The sequence below is a fragment of the Oncorhynchus nerka genome, linkage group LG13 (assembly GCF_034236695.1).
Source record: "Oncorhynchus nerka isolate Pitt River linkage group LG13, Oner_Uvic_2.0, whole genome shotgun sequence".
In the NCBI taxonomy this organism is placed as follows: Eukaryota; Metazoa; Chordata; class Actinopteri; order Salmoniformes; family Salmonidae; genus Oncorhynchus; species Oncorhynchus nerka.
Genome location: NC_088408.1, coordinates 7,934,946 through 7,962,497, shown reverse-complemented (window position 1 = coordinate 7,962,497; position 27,552 = coordinate 7,934,946). Strand labels below are relative to the sequence as shown.

The window sequence follows — 27,552 nt, the reverse complement described above, 5'->3', positions numbered from 1 at the left end:
TTGCTGTTGTTCTGGGATTGATTTGCACTTTTCACACTAAAGTACATTCATCTCTAGAAGACAGAACGCGTCTCCTTCCTGAGCGGTATGACGGCTGAGTGGTCCCATGGTGTTTATACTTGCGTACTTTTGTTTGTACAGATGACCGTGGTACCTTCAGGTGTTTGTAAATTGCTCCCAAGGATGAACCAGACTTGTGGAGGTAAAAAAAAAACTTTCTGAGGTCTTGACTCATTTCTTTAGATTTTCTCATGATGTCAAGCAAAAGAGGCACTGAGTTTGAAGGTATGGCCTTGAAATACATCCACAGGTACACCTCCAATTGACTCAAATGTCAGAAGCTTGGAATTGTGATACAGTGAAATAATCTGTAAACAATTGTTGGAAAAATGACTTGTCACGCACCAAGTAGATGTCCTAACTGACTTGCCAAAACTATAGTTTGTTAACAAGAAATTTTTAGTGGTTGAAAAACGAGTTTTAATTACTCCAACCTAAGTGTATGTCAACTTCCTACTTCAACTGTATATACACACACAAACCCTTTCTCCCCTCTCTCTTTCCCCCTCTATATCTCTCTCGCTCTCTCTTTCTCTCTTTTTCTCTTTCTTGCTCTCGCTCTCTCTTTCTCCCTCTCTCTTTGTCTCTCTCCCTCTCTCTTTGTCTCTTTTTCTCTCTCTCTTTCTCTCCCTCTCTCTCTTTCTCTCTTTCTATCTTTCTTGCTCTCGCTCTCTCTTTCTCGCTCTCTCTCGCTCTTTCTCTCTCTCGCTCTTTCTCTCTCTCGCTCTTTCTCTCTCTCGCTCTTTCTCTCTCTCGCTCTTTCTTCTCTCGCTCTTTCTCTCTCTCGCTCTTTCTCTCTCTTTCTCGCTCTTTCTCTCTCTTTCTCGCTCTTTCTCTCTCTTTCTCTCTCTCGCTCTCTCTTTCTCTCTCTCGCTCTCTCCCTCTCTCTCTCTTTCCCTCTCTACAGCGTGATGCGGTGCTAAGTGAGCCTGCGGTGCAGGTGAGACGTAAGGGTAAAGGGAAACAGATCTGGGCTCTGGAGAAGATGGAGAACAGACTGGTGGACATGAGAGAACTGTACCAGGAGTGGAAGGACTACGACGATGACAACCCTGTGAGTCCCCCTCTCTCTCCCCCTTTCCTCACCCACTGTCTCCCCCTTTCCTCACCCACGGTCTCCCCCTTTCCTCACCCCGTCTCCCCCTTTCCTCACACCGTCTCCCTCTCTATCCCCCTTTCCTCACCCACCCCCTCTCTCTCCCCTTTCCTCACCCACGTCCCCCTCTCTCTCCCCCTTTCCTCACCCACGTCCCCCTCTCTCCCCCTTTCCTCACACCGTCTCCCTCTCTCCCCCTTTCCTCACCCCGTCCCCCTCTCTCTCCCCCTTTCCTCACACCGTCTCCCTCTCTCTCCCCCTTTCCTCACACCGTCTCCCTCTCTCTCCCCCTTTCCTCACCACCGTCTCCCTCTCTCTCCCCCTTTCCTCACACCGTCTCCCACTCTCTCCCCTTTCCTCACCCACGTCCCCATCTCCCCTTTCCTCACACCGTCCCCTCTCTCTCCCCCTTTCCTCACACCGTCCCTCTCTCCCCCTTTCCTCACACCGTCTCTCTCCCCCTTTTCTCCACTCTCCCTCTCTCTCCCCTTTCCTCACACCGTCCCCCTCTCTCCCCCTTTCCTCACCCCGTCTCCCTCTCTCTCCCCTTTCCTCACCCCGTCTCCCCCTTTCCTCACCCCGTCTCCCCCTTTCCTCACCTCCGTCTCCCTCTCTCTCCCCCTTTCCTCACCCGTCTCCCTCTCTCTCCCCCTTTCCTCACCCCTCTCCCTCTCTCTCCCCTTTCCTCACCCCGTCTCCCCCTCTCTCCCCCTTTCCTCACCCCGTCTCCCCCTTTCCTCACCCCCGTCTCCCTCTCTCTCCCCTTTCCTCACCCCCCGTCTCCCTCCTCTCCCCCTTTCCCCACCCTCTCTCTCCCCCTTTCCTCACCCACTCTCTCCCCCTTTCCTCACCCCCCCGTCTCCCTCTCTCCCCTGGTCTCTGTCTAGGTAATGCGTTCCTACTTCAAGCGTGCCGACCCGTTCTTCGACGAGCAGGAGAACCACTGTCTGATAGGAGTGGCCAACGTGTTTCTGGCCTGTCTCTTCTACGACGTCAAGCTGCAGTACGCTGTGCCCATCATCAACCAGAAGGGAGAGGTACGGCCGTGTGTGTGTGACTGTGTGTGTGTGTGTGACTGTGACTGTGTGTGTGTGTGACTGTGTGTGCGTGTGTAACTGTGTGTGTGTGTGTTCATGTTCTACAAAGGTCAAGCTGCAGTACGCTGTGCCCATCATCAACCAGAAGGGAGAGGTACGGCCGTGTGTGTGTGTGTGTGTGACTGTGACTGTGTGTGACTGTGTGTGCGTGTGTAACTGTGTGTGTGTGTGTGTTCATGTTCTACAAAGGTCAAGCTGCAGTACGCTATACCCAGCAACCAGAAGGGAGAGGTACGGCCGTGTGTGTGTGTTTGACTGTCTGACTTCCTGTTAGGTTGCAGGGCGTGTACATGTGGAGGTGTGGCGAGGGAGCGAGGGGCTGGAGAAAGGAGAGACCAGTCCAGATGGCGAGACACAGGAACGCAAAATGGAGTGTGTGGTAAGAGACAACATCAGGTCCTGAAACGCATAGATGGACATCAGACAGACACACATAATGTAATGTAAGATGTAATGTAAGATGTAATATGTAATATATAGTATATAATGTAATATGTAATATGTAATGTAAGATGTAATATGTAATGTAATATATAGTATATAATGTAATGTAATGTAATATGTAATATGTCATGTAATATGTAATGTAATGTAATATGTCATGTAATATGTAATGTAATGTAATATGTCATGTAATATGTCATGTAATGTAATATGTCCAGTGTCTCTGAGGGAAAGGATCTTGTGTCACGCTGCTGTATTATGTGTTCATATATACGCTAAGTGTTTTTGTCTTTCTCTCTCTCTTCCCTGCTCTCTCTCTTCCCTCTCTCTCTCCTCCCCGCTCTCTCTTCCCTCTCTCTCTCCTCCCCGCTCTCTCTTCCCTCTCTCTCTCCTCCCCGCTCTCTCTTCCCTCTCTCTCTCCTCCCTGCTCTCTCTCTTCCCTCTCTCTCTCCTCCCCGCTCTCTCTTCCCTCTCTCTCTCCTCCCTGCTCACTCTCTTCCCGCTCTCTCTCCTCCCTGCTCACTCTCTTCCCTCTCTCTCTCCTCCCTGCTCACTCTCTTCCCGCTCTCTCTCCTCCCTGCACTCTCTTCTCTCTCTCCTCCCTGCACTCTCTTCCCTCTCTCTCTCCTCCTCGCTCACTCTCTTCCCTCTCTCTCCTCCCCGCTCTCTCTTCCCTCTCTCTCTCCTCCCCGCTCTCTCTTCCCTCTCTCTCTCCTCCCCGCTCTCTCTTCCCTCTCTCTCTCCTCCCCGCTCTCTCTTCCCTCTCTCTTTCCTCCCCGCTCTCTCTTCCTCTCTCTTTCCTCCCCGCTCTCTCTTCCCTCTCTCTCTCCCCCCCTCTCTTCCTCTCTCTCTCTCCTCCCTGCTCACTCTTCCCTCTCTCTCCTCCCTGCTCACTCTCTTCCCTCTCTCTCTCCTCCCTGCTCACTCTCTTCCCTCTCTCTCTACTCCCTGCACTCTCTTCTCTCTCTCCTCCCTGCACTCTCTTCCCTCTCTCTCTCCTCCTCGCTCACTCTCTTCCCTCTCTCTCACTCTCTTCCTCTCTCTCTCTCTCCTCCCGCTCACTCTCTTCCTCTCTCTCTCCTCCCTGCTCACTCTCTTCCCTCTCTCTCCTCCCTGCTCACTCTCTTCCTCTCTCTCTCCTCCCTGCTCACTCTCTTCCCTCTCTCTCTCCTCCCTGCTCACTCTCTTCCCTCTCTCTCTCCTCCCTGCTCACTCTCTTCCCGCTCACTCTCCTCCCTGCTCACTCTCTTCCCCTCACTCTCCTCCCTGCTCACTCTCTTCCCTCTCTCTCCTACCTGCTCACTCTCTTCCCTCTCTCTCCTACCTGCTCACTCTCTTCCCTCTCTCTCCTACCTGCTCACTCTCTTCCCTCTCTCTCCTACCTGCTCACTCTCTTCCCTCTCTCTCCTACCTGCTCACTCTCTTCCCTCTCTCTCCTACCTGCTCACTCTCTTCTTTTTCTCTCTCCTCCCCACTGTCTTCTCCCTCTCTCCCACTGTCTTCTCCCTTTCTGTCTCCTCCCTTCTCTTCCTCTCTCTCCACCCTGCTCTGTCTCCTCCCCCCCTCTCTCTTCTCCCTCTCGCTCTCCTCCCTGCTCACTCTCTTCCCTCTCTCTCTCTCCTACCTGCTCACTCTCTTCCCTCTCGCTCTCCTCCCCGCTCACTCTCTTCCCTCTCTCTCTCCCTGCTCTGTCTCCTCCCTTTCTCTCCTCCCCCGCTCTCTCTCCTCCCCGCTGTCTCCTCCCTCTCTCTCTCTGTCTCCTCCTTTCTTTTCCTCCCTTTTGTCTTCTCCCTTCTCCTCCTCTCTCCCTCTCCTCCCTCCTCTCTCTGTCTCCAGGTCAGGATCCTGCAGGCTACAGGTCTTCCTCGCCACCTGTGTAACTTTGTGTTCTGCCAGTACCATTTCTGGGGGCAGGATGAGCCTGTGTTCATTGCCCCGGAGGTGGTGCCCACACCCCCGTCAGCCACCAGCAGAGATCCCCTCTGCACCGTACTTTTCGACAGTAGCAAGGTGGGACAATTGAGTCGGGCCGGATTACTGAACGGGCACGCAGGGCATGTGCCCTGGGGACCCCCCCCACCCCACCCCCCCCCGCCAGATATTATATAAACATGCCATAACCATGACAAAATGTGTAGAATTGCAGAAAATTTGCTTTAAAACTGCAAAAAATGTTCTCTCGGCCTCATGGTAAAATTTGATAGAATTGCGGGAAGTTAGCCACCCTCCTGGAGGTAGGGGCCCCGGATGTGGTCGTCCGGCCCTGAATGGGGGAGTCACTAGATATGCCGAGGTTTGAAGGCCTTTCTATATGTCCTTTTCTGTGTTTTTATTCACTAAAGAGGTGTCTCTCACCACGTGACTATAACTACTGTTCCCTGAACAGTACAACAGACTTCGGTTGAATATATAATATAATCACGCCTGACAAGGTCAATGAAATACGCGTCTCGCTTCCACAGTTGATAAGCCTGAGGCTCGGATTCATTCCTTCGAACTTAACACCGCTCTTCACTGAGCCTAGGGTAACCGAGTGGGCCAGAGAGGGGGGATTTAAACATTTAAACAAGCTTCCAAACTAAGTTGTGCTGGATGAAGCCTGTCCCCTTGTGGACACACCTGACGTAGCACTCCAAACGTGGAGGCACTGGCGTCACAATAGTGTTTTTGTGGAGGGGCTCACCGCTCACTCAGACCTGTCCTAAAGCCCCATGCTCTGAGGCTCGGAGGTCGTTTCTTCATCTGAGGTGCAGCAAGCCCTGCTTCCTCCGACTCCAGGAATTGAAATAGGAATGTGAGTGCCGCCATAATGCAGGGTGAAAGGTAGTAAGCTTAACCAACAATGCAGTTCAAGAAATAGTTGTAAAAAATATTTACAAAATAAAGTAAAAAATTAAGTAATACAATAACGAGGCTATATACATGGGGTACCCGGTACCGGTACCGGGTCAGTGTGGAGGCTATATACAGGGGGTACCGGTACCGGGTCAGTGTGGAGGCTATATACGGGGGGTACCGGTACCGGGTCAGTGTGGAGGCTATATACAGGGGGTACCGGGTCAGTGTGGAGGCTATATACAGGGGGTACCAGTACCTAATCAATGTGGAGGCTATATACAGGGGGTACCGGTACTGGGTCAGTGTGGAGGCTATATACATGGGGTACCGGTACTGGGTCAGTGTGGAGGCTATATACATGGGGTACCGGTACTGGGTCAGTGTGGAGGCTATATACATGGGGTACCGGTACTGGGTCAGTGTGGAGGCTATATACATGGGGTACCGGTACTGGGTCAGTGTGGAGGCTATATACATGGGGTACCGCTACCGGGTCAGTGTGGAGGCTATATACAGGGGGTACCGGTACTGGGTCAGTGTGGAGGCTATATACATGGGGTACCGGTACCGGGTCAGTGTGGAGGCTATATACAGGGGGTACCGGTACTGGGTCAGTGTGGAGGCTATATACAGGGGGTACCAGTACCAAATCAATGTGGAGGCGATATACAGGGGGTACCGGTACCGGGTGTGTGTAGGTAATCATTCAGCCAGGTTACCTGGGAACAGGGACTATGGTTGTCTGCTTGAAACATGTAGGTATTACAGACTCTGTCAGGGAGAGGTTGTAAATGTCAGTGAAGACACTTGCCAGTTGGTCCGCGCTTTGAGTACACATCCTGGTAATCCGTCTGGCCTTCGGCTTTATGAATGTTTACCTGTTTAAAGGTCTTGCTCACATTGGCTACGTAGAGGGTTGTCTAGTTGGTATAATTGATTCGGGAGACAGAAGCAGGAATGCGTAATATGGTTTTTTATTGTACCCAAATGATGGTGTTCCGTGTATAGGCAAGGGACGAAGACCAAACAAACACTTTACAAAAACACAGGGCTGGAACCCAAACAAAAGAGCGAGGAGTACCTCGAATAAATAACACACGCGCACAATGATTATCACACGGAACGAGACCCGTAATCATTTGCGCAATCCACATGGGTACGAAATCCCAAAACACACAACACAGGTACTCACACGTACCAACGGACATTGTAACAATAATGGACAAGACCATGGAAACCAAAGGGCACATATATACTAATCATTGGAAATAGGGGACAGGTGTGCCTGATGAAAGTTCCGGAGGGATCCATGACAAGGGTGATCACACAGTTGTCCAGAACAGCTGGTGCTCTCATGCATGCTTCAGTGTTGCTTGCCTCGAAGCGAACATAAAAAGGCATTTAGCTCGTCTTGTAGGCTCGCGTCACTGGGCATCTCACGGCAGTTTCCCTTTGTTGTCTGTAATAGTTTGTAATAGCCCTGCCACATCTGACAGAGCGTCGTAAAAATAAATAATCTTCGTCCAGTTCGAGATGAGTAATCTCTGTTCTGTTATCCAGAAAGCTCTTTCGGTCATAAGAGACGGTAGCAGCAATATTATGTACAAAATAAGTTACAAACAATGCAACAACAAAAAAAACGAACTAAATAATACAGTTGGTTAGGATAAATAAAAAATCAGCCATCGCCAAGTTTCCAGGATTTTGCAAACCTACCCAGAGTAAAGCAGAAGAACCGTAGAACAGTGCCCATGTTTGTTTGTCTATGCGTGTTTGTTCCCAGGAGCTGGAGGTGTGTGTGTCCGAGGAGTTTGTGGAGTTTGTGGCGGAGGGGGCAGTGGCCATCGAGGTGTTTGGACATAAACAGGTGAACCACCGCAGGAACCTGGCTCTCTGGGATCTGGGAGTCATTCAGGCCAAGACACGAACCCTCAGAGAGAGGTGAGATCTAGTAGGAGATGGGACATATGGGTTCGTGTGTACTGGGTTGTAATTCACTAGAACCCAAGTGGATGAAACGAGGGGCTATCTGGACTTGTTCAATAAGAAACTCTATTTTTCATTGGAAAATGTGTTCCGGTTGCAAAATGTTTTGCTAAGTGGGCACTAATGAGTACGACTCCGGTAATGTCTGGTCTGGTGTAATGTCTGGTCTGGTCTGGTGTAATGTCTGGTCTGGTATAATGTCTGGTCTGGTCTGGTGTAATGTCTGGTCTGGTGTAATGTCTGGTCTGGTATAATGTCTGGTCTGGTATAATGTCTGGTCTGGTCTGGTGTAATGTCTGGTCTGGTGTAATGTCTGGTCTGGTGTAATGTCTGGTCTGGTATAATGTCTGGTCTGGTATAATGTCTGGTCTGGTGTAATGTCTGGTCTGGTGTAATGTCTGGTCTGGTATAATGTCTGGTCTGGTGTAATGTCTGGTCTGGTGTAATGTCTGGTCTGGTGTAATGTCTGGTCTGGTGTAATGACTGGTCTGGTATAATGTCTGGTCTGGTATAATGTCTGGTCTGGTATAATGTCTGGTCTGGTCTGGTATAATGTCTGGTCTGGTGTAATGACTGGTCTGGTATAATGTCTGGTCTGGTATAATGTCTGGTCTGGTCTGGTATAATGTCTGGTCTGGTGTAATGTCTGGTCTGGTCTGGTATAATGTCAGGTCTGGTATAATGTCAGGTCTGGTGTAATTACTGGTCTGGTATAATGTCTGGTCTGGTGTAATGTCTGGTCTGGTATAATGTCTGGTCTGGTACAATGTCTGGTCTGGTATAATGACTGGTGTCTGGTCTGGTGTAATGTCTGGTGTAATGTCTGGTCTGGTGTAATGTCTGGTCTGGTGTAATGTCTGGTCTGGTCTGGTCTGGTATAATGTCTGGTATAATGTCTGGTATATTGTCTGGTATAATGTCTGGTCTGGTCTGGTATAATGTCTGGTCTGGTATAATGTCTGGTATATTGTCTGGTATAATGTCTGGTCTGGTATAATGTCTGGTCTGGTCTGGTATAATGTCTGGTCTGGTGTAATGACTGGTCTGGTATAATGTCTGGTCTGGTATAATGTCTGGTCTGGTCTGGTATAATGTCTGGTCTGGTGTAATGTCTGGTCTGGTCTGGTATAATGTCAGGTCTGGTATAATGTCAGGTCTGGTGTAATTACTGGTCTGGTATAATGTCTGGTCTGGTGTAATGTCTGGTCTGGTATAATGTCTGGTCTGGTACAATGTCTGGTCTGGTATAATGACTGGTGTCTGGTCTGGTGTAATGTCTGGTGTAATGTCTGGTCTGGTGTAATGTCTGGTCTGGTGTAATGTCTGGTCTGGTATAATGTCTGGTCTGGTCTGGTATAATGTCTGGTCTGGTATAATGTCTGGTATATTGTCTGGTATAATGTCTGGTCTGGTCTGGTATAATGTCTGGTCTGGTATAATGTCTGGTCTGGTCTGGTATAATGTCTGGTCTGGTGTAATGTCTGGTCTGGTATAATGTCTGGTCTGGTCTGGTATAATGTCTGGTCTGGTATAATGTCTGGTATAATGTCTGGTATATTGTCTGGTATAATGTCTGGTCTGGTCTGGTATAATGTCTGGTCTGGTATAATGTCTGGTATATTGTCTGGTATAATGTCTGGTCTGGTATAATGTCTGGTCTGGTATAATGTCTGGTCTGGTCTGGTATAATGTCTGGTCTGGTGTAATGTCTGGTCTGGTGTAATGTCTGGTCTGGTGTAATTACTGGTCTGGTATAATGTCTGGTATAATGTCTGGTATAATGTCTGGTCTGGTCTGGTATAATGTCTGGTCTGGTGTAATGACTGGTCTGGTGTAATGACTGGTCTGGTATAATGTCTGGTCTGGTATAATGTCTGGTCTGGTCTGGTATAATGTCTGGTCTGGTATAATCTGGTCTGTGTAATTACTGGTCTGGTGTAATTACTGGTCTGGTATAATGTCTGGTCTGGTATAATGTCTGGTCTGGTCTGGTACCATGTCTGGTCTGGTATAATGACTGGTGTCTGGTCTGGTGTAATGTCTGGTATAATGACTGGTATAATGTCTGGTCTGGTGTAATGTCTGGTCTGGTATAATGTCTGGTCTGGTATAATGTCTGGTCTGGTATAATGTCTGGTCTGGTCTGGTATAATGTCTGGTATAATGTCTGGTATAATGTCTGGTCTGGTCTGGTATAATGACTGGTCTGGTATAATGTCTGGTATAATGTCTGGTCTGGTATAATGTCTGGTCTGGTATAATGTCTGGTCTGGTCTGGTATAATGTCTGGTCTGGTGTAATGACTGGTCTGGTATAATGTCTGGTCTGGTATAATGTCTGGTCTGGTCTGGTATAATGTCTGGTCTGGTGTAATGTCTGGTCTGGTCTGGTATAATGTCAGGTCTGGTATAATGTCAGGTCTGGTGTAATTACTGGTCTGGTATAATGTCTGGTCTGGTGTAATGTCTGGTCTGGTATAATGTCTGGTCTGGTACAATGTCTGGTCTGGTATAATGACTGGTGTCTGGTCTGGTGTAATGTCTGGTGTAATGTCTGGTCTGGTGTAATGTCTGGTCTGGTGTAATGTCTGGTCTGGTCTGGTATAATGTCTGGTATAATGTCTGGTATATTGTCTGGTATAATGTCTGGTCTGGTCTGGTATAATGTCTGGTCTGGTATAATGTCTGGTATATTGTCTGGTATAATGTCTGGTCTGGTATAATGTCTGGTCTGGTATAATGTCTGGTCTGGTCTGGTATAATGTCTGGTCTGGTGTAATGTCTGGTCTGGTATAATGTCTGGTCTGGTATAATGTCTGGTCTGGTATAATGTCTGGTATAATGTCTGGTATATTGTCTGGTATAATGTCTGGTCTGGTCTGGTATAATGTCTGGTCTGGTATAATGTCTGGTATATTGTCTGGTATAATGTCTGGTCTGGTATAATGTCTGGTCTGGTATAATGTCTGGTCTGGTCTGGTATAATGTCTGGTCTGGTGTAATGTCTGGTCTGGTGTAATGTCTGGTCTGGTGTAATTACTGGTCTGGTATAATGTCTGGTATAATGTCTGGTATAATGTCTGGTCTGGTCTGGTATAATGTCTGGTCTGGTGTAATGACTGGTCTGGTGTAATGACTGGTCTGGTATAATGTCTGGTCTGGTATAATGTCTGGTCTGGTCTGGTATAATGTCTGGTCTGGTATAATGTCTGGTCTGGTGTAATTACTGGTCTGGTGTAATTACTGGTCTGGTATAATGTCTGGTCTGGTATAATGTCTGGTCTGGTCTGGTACCATGTCTGGTCTGGTATAATGACTGGTGTCTGGTCTGGTGTAATGTCTGGTATAATGACTGGTATAATGTCTGGTCTGGTGTAATGTCTGGTCTGGTATAATGTCTGGTCTGGTATAATGTCTGGTCTGGTATAATGTCTGGTCTGGTCTGGTATAATGTCTGGTATAATGTCTGGTATAATGTCTGGTCTGGTCTGGTATAATGACTGGTCTGGTATAATGTCTGGTATAATGTCTGGTCTGGTATAATGTCTGGTCTGGTATAATGTCTGGTATAATGTCTGGTCTGGTATAATGTCTGGTATAATGTCTGGTATAATGTCTGGTATAATGTCTGGTCTGGTATAATGTCTGGTCTGGTATAATGTCTGGTATAATGTCTGGTCTGGTATAATGTCTGGTCTGGTATAATGTCTGGTATAATGTCTGGTCTGGTATAATGTCTGGTATAATGTCTGGTCTGGTATAATGTCTGGTATAATGTCTGGTCTGGTATAATGTCTGGTCTGGTATAATGTCTGGTCTGGTATAATGTCTGGTCTGGTATAATGTCTGGTCTGGTCTGGTTTAATGTCTGGTCTGGTTTAATGTCTGGTCTGGTTTAATGTCTGGTCTGGTTTAATGTCTGGTCTGGTATAATGACTGGTTTAATGTCTGGTCTGGTATAATGACTGGTTTAATGTCTGGTCTGGTATAATGTCTGGTCTGGTATAATGTCTGGTATAATGTCTGGTTTAATGTCTGGTCTGGTATAATGTCTGGTCTGATATAATGTCTGGTTTAATGTCTGGTCTGGTATAATGTCTGGTCTGATATAATGTCTGGTTTAATGTCTGGTCTGGTACAATATCTGGTCTGTGTGTCTCCAGGTGGAGTGAGGTGACTCGTAGGCTGGATCTCTGGGTTCAGGTGTTGGAGCTGAATGACGCAGGAGAGTTCACCCCTGTAGAGGTCCTACCACCCAAGGACGTACGCACCGGGGGCATCTTCCAACTCAGACAGGTAGCTGTGTTTCTGTGTATTTTTTCTATTCTTGTGAGGACAATCTACTGTGTGTGTGTGTGTGTGTGTGTGTACAGTAGGACAAAAAAGTATTTAGTCAGCCACCAATTGTGTAAGTTCTCCCACTTAAAAAGATGACAGAGGCCTGTAATTTTCATCATAGGTACACTTCAACTATGACAGACAAAATTAGAAAAAAAACTCCAGAAAATCACATTGTAGGATTTTTAATGTATTTATTTGCAAATTATGGTGGAAAATAAGTATTTGGTCAATAACAAAAGTTTATCTCAATACTTTGTTATATACCCTTTGTTGGCAATGACAGAGGTCAAACGTTTTCTGTAAGTCTTCACAAGGTTTTCACACACTGTTGCTGGTATTTTGGCCCATTCCTCAATGCAGATCTCCTCTAGAGCAGTGATGTTTTGGGGCTGTTGCTGGGCAACACGGACTTTCAACTCCCTCCAAAGATTTTCTATGGGGTTGAGATCTGGAGACTGGCTAGGCCACTCCAGGACCTTGAAATGCTTCTTACGAAGCCACTCCTTCGTTGCCCGGGCATTGTGTTTGCGATCATTGTCATGCTGAAAGACCCAGCCACGTTTCATCTTCAATGCCCTTGCTGATGGAAGGAGGTTTTCACTCAAAATCTCACGATACATGGCCCCATTCATTCTTTCCTTTACACGGATCAGTCGTCCTGGTCCCTTTGCAGAAAAACAGCCCCAAAGCATGATGTTTCCACCCCCATGCTTCACAGTAGGTATGGTGTTCTTTGGATGCAACTCAGCATTCTTTGTCCTACAAACACGACGAGTTGAGTTTTTACCAAAAAGTTTTATTTTGGTTTCATCTGACCATATGACATTCTCCCAATCTTCTTCTGGATCATCCAAATGCGCTCTAGCAAACTTCAGACGGGCCTGGACATGTACTGGCTTAAGCAGGGGGACACGTCTGGTACTGCAGGATTTGAGTCCCTGGCGGCGTAGTGTGTTACTGATGGTAGGCTTTGTTACTTTGGTCCCAGCTCTCTGCAGGTCATTCACTAGGTCCCCCCGTGTGGTTCTGGGATTTTTGCTCACCGTTCTTGTGATAATTTTGACCCCACGGGGTGAGATCTTGCGTGGAGCCCCAGATCGAGGGAGATTATCAGTGGTCTTGTATGTCTTCCATTTCCTAATAATTGCTCCCACAGTTGATTTCTTCAAACCAAGCTGCTTACCTATTGCAGATTCAGTCTTCCCAGCCTGGTGCAGGTCTACAATTTTGTTTCTGGTGTCCTTTGACAGCTCTTTGGTCTTGGCCATAGTGGAGTTTGGAGTGTGACTGTTTGAGGTTGTGGACAGGTGTCTTTTATACTGATAACAAAGTTCAAACAGGTGCCATTAATACAGGTAACGAGTGGAGGACAGAGGAGCCTCTTAAAGAAGAAGTTACAGGTCTGTGAGAGCCAGAAATCTTGCTTGTTTGTAGGTGACCGAATACTTATTTTCCACCATAATTTGCAAATAAATTCATTAAAAATCCTACAATGTGATTTAAGGAAAAAAAAAAATCTAATTTTGTCTGTCATCTTTTTAAGTGGGAGAACTTGCACAATTGGTGGCTGACTAAATACTTTATTCCCCCACTGTGTGTGTGTGTTTGTGTGTGTGTGGTGTGTGTGTGTGTGTGTTTCTCAAACAGGAGTGTGTACAGAAGTTTCCATCTTATGGATAGATGGGTTCTAGATGAAAACGTCATAGATCATGTGATAGGCACATGAAATAAGTGTTTAGTAGGTCCAGTCTTGTCGTGTGGAGGTACGTTCCTTCCAGTAACCATGCCTCTAACCTTAACCCTGTCTCTAACCCCCTCCCCACCCAGGGCCAGTCTCGGACTCAGGAACCATGCCTCTAATCTTAACCCTGTCTCTAACCCCCTCCCCACCCAGGGCCAGTCTCAGACTCAGGAACCATGCCTCTAACCTTAACCCTGTCTCTAACCCCCTCCCCACCCAGGGCCAGTCTCGGACTCAGGAACCAAGCCTCTAATCTTGACCCTGTCTCTATCCCCCTCCCCACCCAGGGCCAGTCTCAGACTCAGGAACCATGCCTCTAACCTTAACCCTGTCTCTATCCCCCTCCCCACCCAGGGCCAGTCTCAGACTCAGTAACCATGCCTCTAACCTTAACCCTGTCTCTATCCCCCTCCCCACCCAGGGCCAGTCTCAGACTCAGTAACCATGCCACTAATCTTGACCCTGTCTCTATCCCCCTCCTGGGGTACTAATTAACCCTGTCTCTATCCCCCTCCCCACCCAGGGCCAGTCTCGTCGTTTGCAGGTGGAGGTACGGTCCGTACCTGACTCAGGAACCATGCCCCTCATCGCCACAAACATCCTCTCTGTATCCATTGGCAACGTGGAGGTACGCGAGATCTGCCGCTGGGATGAGGACGTGGACAGCTATCAGGTAACACTGACTGCAATCCGTTTTAATAGTTAGTTTGAGACATTGGGAGAATCTCAATTGCATTTTTTTGTTGATTCTTCGCGTCCTCTCTTCTCGTAGCCTCCTCAATTTTTTGGGGGGGATTAGAAGATCAGAGGTCCATCCCCTCTGATTTTCTCATCCAGTGAATTTTTAGGAGGTGAGGAAAGAGGATGGGAGCAATCAAGAAAATGCAATGGATGTTGAGTGAAGGAAAGTAGTCACAGGGGGTTGTTTAGTAGGGCACAGCAAAGCAAAACTGAACTTTGTTCTGATAATACTGGTGTGTGTGTGTGTGTGTGTGTGTGTGTGCGCGCAGGAAGGTGATCTGGAGAGGTTAAGGGACCAGTGGCTGACCACTCTCACTAAGAGGCAACAGTACCTGGACCAGCACCTGCAGAAGATGGTCCAAAAGCCTGGTCAGACTGACTGACACATTACATTACACACAGAGCATATTCATGACTTGTATTTGAACAAAAATCTTAGTAATAATGAGTGTTTTACAGTTGAAATACTATTAATAATGAGAGTATGCCAGTTAAAATACGATTATTAACAGTAGTAATAATGAGTGTTTTACAGTTAAAATACTATTAATAATGAGTGTTTTACAGTTAAAATACTATTATTAATGTGTTTCACAGTTAAATACTATTGATAATGAGTGTTTTACAGTTAAATAGTATTGATAATGAGTGTTATGCAGCTAAAATACTATTAATAATGAGTGTTTTACAGTTAAATAGTATTGATAATGAGTGTTATGCAGCTAAAATAGTATTGATAATGAGTGTTATGCAGCTGAAATAGTATTGTGTTTGTAGATAAGTCAGAGGACGACGTGGAGAGGGAGGCCCAGCTGTTAGAGTGGCGTTTGACCCTGACAGAGGAACGTAACTCCGTCCTGTTACCTTCGACTGGTAGCGGGATCCCTGGAGCCCCCGCTGAGAGGTAAAGGGTGTGTGTGTGTGCGTGCGTTTGTGTTTGTTCACATGCCCGTAATTGCTAATAACCTATCTGCAACCACCAGACTATATGTGAAAATCTGAGGTCTGCACCCGACCCGCTAATATAGAAAATACGCTGCCACAGTCAGAGATACCGGAACATTCTTTTTGACAGGGGGTGCAGGAGCCATTTTTTTTTTCCCAAGCCTAATGTTTCTGCTTATAATTTCCGACAATTTGGTTGCTATTTGTTAGTCAACTTGTCTATAATTTAGATTTTCAACCTGTCCCTGACCTGGTCTGTAAAACCAATTTGTTTCAAGCAGACCACCATAGTCCCTGTGCCCAAGAAAACCAAGGTAACCTGTCTAAATGAGTATCGCTCCGTAGCACTCACATCTATATCCATGAAATGGGTTTGAAAGGCTGGTCATGGCTCATATCAACACCATTATCCCAGAAACCCCTAGACCCACTCCAATTCGCATACCGCCCCAAAAAAATCCACAGATGACGCAATATCTCCTCCACACTGCCCTCATACACCTGGACTAAATGAATACCTATGTAAGAATCAATCAATCAAATGTATTTATAAAGTCATTTTTACATCAGCTGATATCACACAGTGCTGTACAGAAACCCAGCCTAAAACCCCAAACAGCAAGCAATGCAGGTGTAGAAGCACGGTGGCTAGGAAAAACTCCCTAGAAAGGCAGGAACCTAGGAAGAAACCTAGAGTGGAACCAGGCTATGAGGGGTGGCCAGTCCTCTTCTAGCTGTGCAGAATGCTGTTCATTGACTACAGCCCAGCATTCAACACCATTGTCCCCTCCAAGCTCATCACCAAGCTGGGACCCTGGAACTGAACCCCTCCCTCTGAAACTTGATCCTGGACTTCCTGATGGGCCGTCCCCAGGTGGTGTTGGTAGTCAACAACACATCTGCCACGCGAACCATCAACACCGGGTCCCTTCAGGGATGCGTGCTTAGTCCCCTCCTGTACTCCCTGTTCACCCACGACTGCATGGCCTCGCACGACTCCAACATTACTCCAACATTACTCCAACAACATTAAAATTAAGTTTGCTGATGACACAACAATGGGCCGTCTGATCACGACGATGATGAGACAGCCTTGGTGACAACAACCTCTTGTCTCAACGTCAGCAAGACAAAGGAGCTGATTGGGGACTACAGGAAACATCCACATTAATGGGTCGTCTGATCACGACGATGATGAGACAGCCTTGGTGACAACAACCTCTTGTCTCAACGTCAGCAAGACAAAGGAGCTGATTGGGGACTACAGGAAACATCCACAACAATGGGTCGTCTGATCACGACGATGATGAGACAGCCTTGGTGACAACAACCTCTTGTCTCAACGTCAGCAAGACAAAGGAGCTGATTGGGGACTACAGGAAACATCCACAACAATGGGTCGTCTGATCACGACGATGATGAGACAGCCTTGGTGACAACAACCTCTTGTCTCAACGTCAGCAAGACAAAGGAGCTGATTGGGGACTACAGGAAACATCCACAACAATGGGTCGTCTGATCACGACGATGATGAGACAGCCTTGGTGACAACAACCTCTTGTCTCAACGTCACATTAATGGGGCTGTAGTGGTGCTGCTCGAGAGCTTAAAGTTCCTCCGTGTCCACATCAATAAGTAATTGATATGGTCTACACACACCCACACAGGTGTGAATAGGGCACGACAACGCCTCTTCCCCCTCAGGAGGCTGAAAAGCTTCGGCATGTGTCCTCAGATCCTCAACAAGTTGTACAGCTGCACCATCGAGAGCATCTTGACTGGCTGCATCATCAAATCAAATCAAATTTTATTTGTCACATACACATGGTTAGCAGATGTTAATGCGAATGTAGCGAAGTGCTTGTGCTTCTAATTCTGACCATGCAGTAATAGCTAACAAGTAATCTAACCTAACTATTTCACAACAACTACCTCATACACACAAGTGTAAAGGAATGAATAAGAATATGTACATAAAAAAATATGAATGAGCGATGGCCGAACGGCATAGGCAAGATGCAGTAGATGGTATAGAGTACAGTATATACATATGTCGTGTCTTTACTCACATTAAACTGAAGACTTAATTAACTAGGAAGTCGGGGCACCAAGGAATATATTCCGATTACAAAGTTATCATTTCCTAAAATAACTTTTCAGATATTTTTTCTGATCAGTTAGTCTTCGAATTAATTAATTATTTACTTTACCTCACGTTAGTCTCATTCCAAACGTCGTAAATTGTTGGTTATCTGCACGAACCCAGTCTTCATTGAGTCATCCATACATCAATTGTCTTAAATAATGTATTTATTACTAACTAAGTAATTCCCAGAAATGCATAAACAAACAGTAAATATGGTTACATGAAATGATAGGAGAATGTGCCCTAGTGGGCTGAACCAGAATGGTGGCTTGTTAGACAAAAGGGGAAGTGGGGGTCGACTAAGAAGTCACTACAGAGTTAATAATTCTAACAATTGAAATGCTAATACTTTACATATGAACGCTCACTCATTCGGGAACAATTGCAATCAATATATATATTTACGCTCAGTGTGTCGTCTTGATTGCTGGTGAAAAGTTTGCTTCTTTTGTAGAATTTTCCGTCTCTTTCCCTCTCTCTCTCGGTTGTGGTAAGAGGGGATAGTTCAGAGTGACATTCGTTATAGAATGGGTGTTTCGGCGATTGTTGTTCTTCGCGTTCAATGATACCGAATTCCTAGCTGCAGACTAGTAATTAATATCAAAGACTTGTTCTTATTCTGTCGGTATCAATAGTCTAAGAGTTTAACCACGTGGTATGGTTAAAAGATTCAGCAATGATCTACAACCTTTGTCCCTCCTAATGGAGAAAAACATGGTCTGCAACCTTTACTCTCGTAATTGAGGTCAGCTCGGTCTGCTGATCGAAAACCCGAGTGGGGGTTTTATTCGGAAGGGCCGAAAAGGGCTGTCCCAGGATGTCTGACCCTAACTGGGCTCAGGGGCGGTCCTCTGATTTAGTTCAAATCAAAAGGGAATTGTATTTTTCTTCATTAAACAGTCCAAAATCATATTACACAATTATACAAACAGTATCATACTCACTCATTCATCTTATACAACAATTACATGTCAACCTCATATCTGAGGCTATTATATAAACAGCGTTATGGTAATGTGGCCACACCGTCTCCCATGAGCTTCCCCAAGTTGTAACAAACAGACCAGTTCGTAGCTGGATTCTTCACCGATCTTTTATACTTTCTCCGGAACATGAAATTTGTTCGGACCTCAAGTTCTGTGAGGTGGAAGGAATTCCTTTGTTCTCCATGAAAATGTACTCCCTCTCTATACTGTGTGTCCATGAGGAGATCCTCAGGAATTTACGAGGGCTCTCTGACCACAGCAACCTAGTTGAAGGAGACAAGGGGGAGGCAGGGAGAGGGGGATGGGCTTGCTATACCCAAAGAGGCCAACGTCATGACACATATGAGATGAGTAATGTAGAGTAGGTAAACATTATATAAAGATTACTTTTATATAAAGTGGCATTGTTTAAAGTGGCTAGTGATACATTTATTACATCAATTTTGTTGTGGCTAGAGATGAGTCAGTATGTTGGCAGCAGCCACTCAATGTTAGTGATGGCTGTTTAACAGTCTGATGGCCTTGAGATAGAAGCTGTTTTTCAGTCTCTCGGTCCCTGCTTTGATGCACCTGTACTGACCTCGCCTTCTGGATGATAGCGGGGTGAACAGGTAGTGGCTCGGGTGGTTGTTGTCCTTGATGATCTTTTTGGCCTTCCTGTGACATCGGGTGGTGTAGTTGTCCTGGAGGGCAGGTAGTTTGCCCCCGGTGATGCGTTGTGCAGACCTCACTACCCTCTGGAGAGCCTTACGGTTGTGGGAGGAGCAGTTGCCGTACCAGGCGGTGATACAACCCAATAGGATGCTCTCGATTGTGCATCTGTAAAAGTTTGAGTGTTTTTGGTGAGTAGCCAAATTTCTTCAGCCTCCTGAGGTTGAAGAGGCTGCCTTCTTCCCCACGCTGTCTGTGTGGGTGGACCATTTCAGTTTACTAATTTCAGAGTAACAGTCAAAAGTTTGGACACGCCTACTCATTCAAGCGTTTTTCTTTATTTTTACTATTTTCTACATTGTAGAATAATAGTGAAGACATCAAAACATTGTTGAATAACACATATGGAATCATGTAGTAACCAAAAAAGTGTTAAACAAATCTAAATATATTTAATATTTGATTTTCTTCAAAGTAGCCACCCTCTGACAGCTTTGCACATAAGGCAAATGGTGACTTTAAAACTCCACAATACTAACCTAATTGAGAGTGAAAAGAAGGAAGCCTGTACAGAATAAAAAATATTCCAAAACATGCATCCTGTTTGCAACAAGGCACTAAAGTAAATACTGCAAAAAAATTGGGCAAAGCATTTCACTTTTTGTCCTGAATACAAAGTGTTATGTTTGGGGCAAACAACACATTACTGAGTACCACTCTCCATGTTCTTTAGCATAGTGGGGGCTGCATCATGTTATGGGTATGCTTGTAATCGTTAGGGACTGGGGAGAAACGGAATGGAGCAAAGCTCAGTCAAAATCCTAGAGGAAAACCTGGTTCAGTCTGCTTTCCACCAGACACTGGGAGATGAAGTCACATTCGAGCAGGACAATAACATTTACATTTACATTTAAGTCATTTAGCAGACGCTCTTATCCAGAGCGACTTACAAATTGGTGCTTTCACCTTATGACATCCAGTGGAACAGCCACTTTACAATAGTGCATCTAGGTCTTTTAAGGGGGGGTGAGAAGGATTACTTTATCCTATCCTAGGTATTCCTTAAAGAGGTGGGGTTTCAGGTGTCTCCGGAAGGTGGTGATTGACTCCGCTGTCCTGGCGTCGTGAGGGAGTTTGTTCCACCATTGGGGGGCCAGAGCAGCGAACAGTTTTGACTGGGCTGAGCGGGAACTGTACTTCCTCAGTGGTAGGGAGGCGAGCAGGCCAGAGGTGGATGAACGCAGTGCCCTTGTTTGGGTGTAGGGCCTGATCAGAGCCTGGAGGTACTGAGGTGCCGTTCCCCTCACAGCTCCGTAGGCAAGCACCATGGTCTTGTAGCGGATGCGAGCTTCAACTGGAAGCCAGTGGAGAGAGCGGAGGAGCGGGGTGACGTGAGAGAACTTGGGAAGGTTGAACACCAGACGGGCTGCGGCGTTCTGGATGAGTTGTAGGGGTTTAATGGCACAGGCAGGGAGCCCAGCCAACAGCGAGTTGCAGTAATCCAGACGGGAGATGACAAGTGCCTGGATTAGGACCTGCGCCGCTTCCTGTGTGAGGCAGGGTCGTACTCTGCGGATGTTGTAGAGCATGAACCTACAGGAACGGGCCACCGCCTTGATGTTATTTGAGAACGACAGGGTGTTGTCCAGGATCACGCCAAGGTTCTTAGCGCTCTGGGACGAGGACACAATGGAGTTGTCAACCGTGATGGCGAGATCATGGAACGGGCAGTCCTTCCCCGGGAGGAAGAGCAGCTCCGTCTTGCCGAGGTTCAGCTTGAGGTGATGATCCGTCATCCACACTGATATGTCTGCCAGACATGCAGAGATGCGATTCGCCACCTGGTCGTCAGAAGGGGGAAAGGAGAAGATTAATTGTGTGTCGTCTGCATAGCAATGATAGGAGAGACCATGTGAGGTTATGACAGAGCCAAGTGACTTGGTGTATAGCGAGAATAGGAGAGGGCCTAGAACAGAGCCTGGGGGACACCAGTGGTGAGAGCACGTGGTGAGGAGACGGATTCTCGCCACGCCACCTGGTAGGAGCGACCTGTCAGGTAGGACGCAACCAAGCGTGGGCCGCGCCGGAGATGCCCAACTCGGAGAGGGTGGAGAGGAGGATCTGATGGTTCACAGTATCGAAGGCAGCCGATAGGTCTAGAAGGATGAGAGCAGAGGAGAGAGAGTTAGCTTTAGCAGTGCGGAGCGCCTCCGTGATACAGAGAAGAGCAGTCTCAGTTGAATGACTAGTCTTGAAACCTGACTGATTTGGATCAAGAAGGTCATTCTGAGAGAGATAGCGGGAGAGCTGGCCAAGGACGGCACGTTCAAGAGTTTTGGAGAGAAAAGAAAGAAGGGATACTGGTCTGTAGTTGTTGACATCGGAGGGATCGAGTGTAGGTTTTTTCAGAAGGGGTGCAACTCTCGCTCTCTTGAAGACGGGAGGGACGTAGCCAGCGGTCAGGGATGAGTTGATGAGCGAGGTGAGGTAAGGGAGAAGGTCACCGGAGATGGTCTGGAGAAGAGAGGAGGGGATAGGGTCAAGCGGGCAGGTTGTTGGGCGGCCGGCCGTCACAAGACGCGAGATGTCATCTGGAGAGAGAGGGGAGAAAGAGGTCAGAGCACAGGGTAGGGCAGTGTGAGCAGAACCAGCGGTGTCGTTTGACTTAGCAAACGAGGATCGGATGTCGTCGACCTTCTTTTCAAAATGGTTGACGAAGTCATCTGCAGAGAGGGAGGAGGGGGAGGGGGAGGAGGTTTCAAGAGGGAGGAGAAGGTGGCAAAGAGCTTCCTAGGGTTAGAGGCAGATGCTTGGAATTTAGAGTGGTAGAAAGTGGCTTTAGCAGCAGAGACAGAGGAGGAAAATGTAGAGAGGAGGGAGTGAAAGGATGCCAGGTCCGCAGGGAGGCGAGTTTTCCTCCATTTCCGCTCGGCTGCCCGGAGCCCTGTTCTGTGAGCTCGCAATGAGTCGTCGAGCCACGGAGCGGGAGGGGAGGACCGAGCCGGCCTGGAGGATAGGGGACATAGAGAGTCAAAGGATGCAGAAAGGGAGGAGAGGAGGGTTGAGGAGGCAGAATCAGGAGATAGGTTGGAGAAGGTTTGAGCAGAAGGAAGAGATGATAGGATGGAAGAGGAGAGAGTAGCGGGGGAGAGAGAGCGAAGGTTGGGACGGCGCGATACCATCCGAGTAGGGGCAGTGTGGGAAGTGTTGGATGAGAGCGAGAGGGAAAAGGATACAAGGTAGTGGTCGGAGACTTGGAGGAGAGTTGCAATGAGGTTAGTGGAGGAACAGCATCTAGTAAAGATGAGGTCGAGCGTATTGCCTGCCTTGTGAGTAGGGGGGGAAGGTGAGAGGGTGAGGTCAAAAGAGGAGAGGAGAGGAGTGGAAAGAAGGAGGCAGAGAGGAATGAGTCAAAGGTAGACGTGGGGAGGTTAAAGTCGCCCAGAACTGTGAGAGGTGAGCCGTCCTCAGGAAAGGAGCTTATCAAGGCATCAAGCTCCTTGTTGAACTCTCCGCGGGAACCTGGAGGGCGATAAATGATAAGGATGTTAAGCTTGAAAGGGCTGGTAACTGTGACAGCATGGAATTCAAAGGAGGTGATAGACAGATGGGTAAGGGGAGAAAGAGAGAATGACCACTTGGGAGAGATGAGGATCCCGGTGCCACCACCCCGCTGACCAGAAGCTCTCGGGGTGTGCGAGAGCACGTGGGTGGACGAAGAGAGAGCAGTAGGAGTAGCGGTGTTGTCTGTGGTGATCCATGTTTCCGTCAGAGCCAAGAAGTCGAGGGACTGGAGGGAGGCATAGGCTGAGATGAACTCTGCCTTGTTGGCCGCAGATCGGCAGTTCCAGAGGCTACCGGAGACCTGGAACTCCACGTGGGTCGTGCGCGCTGGGACCACCAGATTAGGGTGGCCGCGGCCATGCGGTGTGGAGCGTTTGTATGGTCTGTGCAGAGAGGAGAGAACAGGGATAGACAGACACATAGTTGACAGGCTAGAGAAGAGGCTACGCTAATGCAGAGGAGATTGGAATGACAAGTGGACTACACGTCTCGAATGTTCTGAAAGTTAAGCTTACGTAGCAAGAATCTAATTGACTAAAATGATTAAAATGATACAGTACTGCTGGGGTAGGCTAGCTGCGTTGTTGACACTACCCTAATCAAGTCGTACCGTTGAGTGTGAAGTTTCTACAATGCTGCTTTTCGGGAGCTAGCTGGCTAGCTAGCAGTGTTGGTTACGTTACGTTGCGTTAGGAGAACGACAATAGCTGGCTAGCTAACCTAGAAAATCGCTCTAGACTACACAATTATCTTTGAAACAAAGACGGCTATGTAGCTAGCTATGTAGCTAGCTACGATCAAACAAATCACACCGTTGGGACTGTAATGAAATGAAATGAAAATGTGATACTACCTGTGGAGCGAAGCGGAATGCGACCGGAATGCGAAAGTTCTATTCAGTAGACGTTGGCTGGCTATTGGCTAGCTAGGAGTGTCTCCTACGTTAAGGACGACAAAATAGCTGGCTAGCTAACCTCGGTGAATTAAGATAATCACTCTAAGACTACACACTCTAAACTACACAATTATCTTGGATACGAAGACAGCAAAGACAACTATGTAGCTAGCTAATACTACACTAATCAAGTCGTGGGCAAACGTTGCATAATCCATGTGTGTGTGAAAACTCTTAGAGATTTACATTATGCAGATCGACTCACAGCTGTAATCGCTGTAATCATATTGACTTTATTATATATATTGGGGGTTGAATACTTATCTAATCCAAGGTATGTTAGTGTTTTTATTTTGTTGTTTTTACAAATGTTCACATTTTTTTTGAGTATTTTGTGTAGATATTTTGACACAAAAATGACACATTTTAATCCCACTTTGTAACAACATAATTTGGAACAATTCAAGGGGTGTGAATACTTTCTGAAGGCTACCTCAATTACCTCGTACCGCTGCACAACAACGTGGTACTGGCACTCCCTGTATATAGAAATGCTATTTTCTTTTTACTCGTTATTCATTATTCACTCTATTTATTCCTAGTGTCACTATTTTAAAAGTCAATTTTTTGGGGGGTATCTTTAACTCTGCATTGTTAGAAAGTGACCCATAGGTAAGTGTTTCACCGTTAGTCTACACCTGTTGTTTTACGAAGCATGTGACAAGTAACATTTGATTTGATAGGCCTACACATGCAGCTTCTCTTCTGTCATTGGTTGTTGAATCGATGCTTCAATCTAGTTGACATCGGAAAGGTTTTCTCTTTCTCCGCTTCTCTCTTTTAGGTACCAGGGAGAAAATGCAATTATAAAAAATATATATATATATTTTTTTGGTGTAAAATTTTCAATTGGCATCAGTTTGACCTTTTTTTTTTTAAGAAAATGTAGAAGCTGTGAAAACTATCCAAGATGTTTCTGATAAGATTTCTGTTTAGCTTGGAGGCCTATTTTATGATGCTGATTCTGTTATGGAGCGTGTGAATTTTTTCATCTTTTTGTTAAAAATCGCGCAAAATTATAGTATGTGTGGATAGAAAACACTCTGAAGTTTCTGGTTAAATCATGTCTGTGGCTATAACAGAACGTGAGTAGCAGGCAAAACCCCAAGGAAAACTGTTCACAAAAAAAGAAAAACAAATATCCCTCCACCAGTACTCTGTATTGTCTATGGCAAGGGAAAATAGATAGCACCCAGTTTACAGTTCCTACAGCTTCCACACGATGTCGCCAGTGTTGGGAATTGGGTTGAAGTTAATCCTTGGTGAAATGAGAAATCGGCACTTCCTGTCATCGGTTTCACCGGAGGAAGTTTTGAAAGAGAGAATATCGACCAAGATTTCAAGACCTGCTGCTATTGAATACAGATCGCCCCGTGATCAATTTGATCGATTATTAACGTTTACTAATACCTAAAGTTGGATTACAAAAGTAGTTTGAAGTGTTTTGTCAAAGTTTATAGGCAACTTTTTTTATTTAAAAAAATGACGTTGCGTTTTGGAAAGCTGTTTTTTCCTGGATCAGACGGGCTTCATAAATGGACATTTTGGGTATACATGGACGGATTTAATCGAAAAAAAGACCCAATTGTGATGTTTATGGGACATATAGGAGTGCCAACAAAGACGCTCGTCAAAGGTAATGAATGTTTTATATTTTATTTCTGCATTTTGTGTAGCGCCGGCTACGCTAATTATTTTGTTTACGTCCCCTTCAGGTATTTCGGGGGGTTGCATGCTATCAGATAATAGCTTCTCATGCTTTCGCCGAAAAGCATTTTAAAAATCTGACATGTTGGCTAGATTCACAACGAGTGTAGCTTTAATTGAGTACCCTGCATGTGTGTTTTAATGAAAGTGTGAGTTTTATCGAGTACTATTAGTTGTCACTCTGAAATTTCCCCTGATGTTGATCCCTGTACAGGGACAGCAGCCATAAAAGGAGATAACACCTTTACAGATGGTCCCTAACCACACATTCATTCTCTCAAGATGCCGAAAGGAAGAAGTCAAATTTATCCATTCCGGTTCCTGAGTCAAATGTACATTTTGGTGCATCATTTTAATGCAAGTCATGCTTAATTCTGCAGGAGTTAATATTAACCTATGTGAGAGGTTGTAGACTTACAGTCGGTGTCCAGATTTCAGTCACTATTCCATTTAACCCATATGAGCAGTACAGATCCCTTGACCGTACCATATTTCAAGTCCCACGTCCCTGACTGTTGAATTTGTATAGCGCCTCACAATCATCACACACACACACAACAGCTTTCCAAACGTTAGACTACTGTTATGACCCCTCCTTCTATTGATGTTCAACTCTCCCGCTTTTCTCTTATTCAATTAAACTGATGTTGATCCACTGAGACAAAAAGGACAATGTTCCCTTACTTTGTCAGCTGGTGTGTATTTGGTGCTGTACCATTAGGCCTGGAATCTGAGACTTACGTCCAGATAAGAATAACGAAAGAACCTCAATTTCTTTTGAAATTAACCTTTTATTTAACCTTTGTTTAACTAGGCGAGTCCGTTAAGAACAAATTCTTATTTACATTGACGGCCTACCAGGGAACAGTGCCTGCCTTGTTCAGGAGCAGAACAATATATTTTTACCTTGTCAGCTCGGGGGATTCGATCCAGCAACCTTTCTGCTACTGGCCCAACACTCTAGGCTACCTGTCGCCTCTCAAAGTAGCCTATAGATGTGACTTGTCTTTATTTAACCCGCCCGCCACAATATTTCATGACCCTCAACCTGCCCACACCGCAGATAAAGGAGAGGGGGGATACCTAGTCAGTTGTACAACTGAAGTCAGAGGGGGGCCTTAATTGCCATCCAGGGGATGCGCCCGGGGAACAGTGGGTTAACTGCCTTGCTCAGGGGCAGAACAACAGATTTTTACCTTGTCAGCTTAGGGATTCGATCCAGCAACCTTTCGGTTACTGGCCCAATGCTGTAACCACTTGGCTACCACAGGGACTGCGGGTTGTGAGTGAACCTCCGCATCACTAGCGTGCGTGTTGGAACTGTGTGCGCTCAGTGTTCTGATTTGCCTATTTCCCCACAGAGATCCTGTTCCTGGGATGGAGGCACACATTCCTGTTCTCTTCCTGGACCTCAGTGGTATGTTCCTTCTGTCCTCCCCTATCTTCACCATCACGAGTGGTATGTTCCGTTGTGTCTTCTGTCCTCCCCTATCTTCACCATCATCAGTGGTATGTTCCGTTGTTCCTTCTGTCCTCCCCTATCTTCACCATCTTCAGTGGTATGTTCCGTTGTTCCTTCTGTCCTCCCCTATCTTCACCATCATCAGTGGTATGTTCAGTCTGTCCTCCCCTATCTTCACCATCATCAATGGTATGTTTCGTCTGTCCTCCCCCATCTTCACCATCATCAATGGTATGTTTCGTCTGTCCTCCCCCATCTTCACCATCATCAATGGTATGTTTCGTCTGTCCTCCCCCATCTTCACCATCATCAGTGGTATGTTCCGTCTGTCCTCCCCTATCTTCACCTTCATCAGTGGTATGTTCCGTCTGTCCTCCCCTATCTTCACCATCATCAATGGTATGTTTCGTCTGTCCTCCCCCATCTTCACCATCATCAATGGTATGTTCCGTCTGTCCTCCCCTATCTTCACCTTCATCAGTGGTATGTTCCGTCTGTCCTCCCCTATCTTCACCATCATCAGTGGTATGTTCCGTCTGTCCTCCCCTATCTTCACCTTCATCAGTGGTATGTTCCATTGTTCCTCTATCTCACCCCCTCTCTCTCTTCTCGCCCTCCAGCTGATGATTTCCAGGATAACCTATCTGCTCCACTGGCTGGGGGTCTAGATGCCATGCTTAACCAGGAGGATGAGGATGCGTTTTTTGACTTGCACATCGTCAAGCACTACGATGGAGGAGAGGTGAGGACCATAGAGAGACAATCACACAAACACAGCATTGTGGGCTTTGTC

At 46.5% G+C, this 27,552-nt stretch overlaps 1 pseudogene; it reads left to right on the top strand.

Annotated features, from left to right (window-relative positions):
* Positions 1-27,552, top strand: part of LOC115140369 (kinesin-like protein KIF13B) — a 98,925-nt pseudogene that overhangs the window by 52,228 nt on the left and 19,145 nt on the right.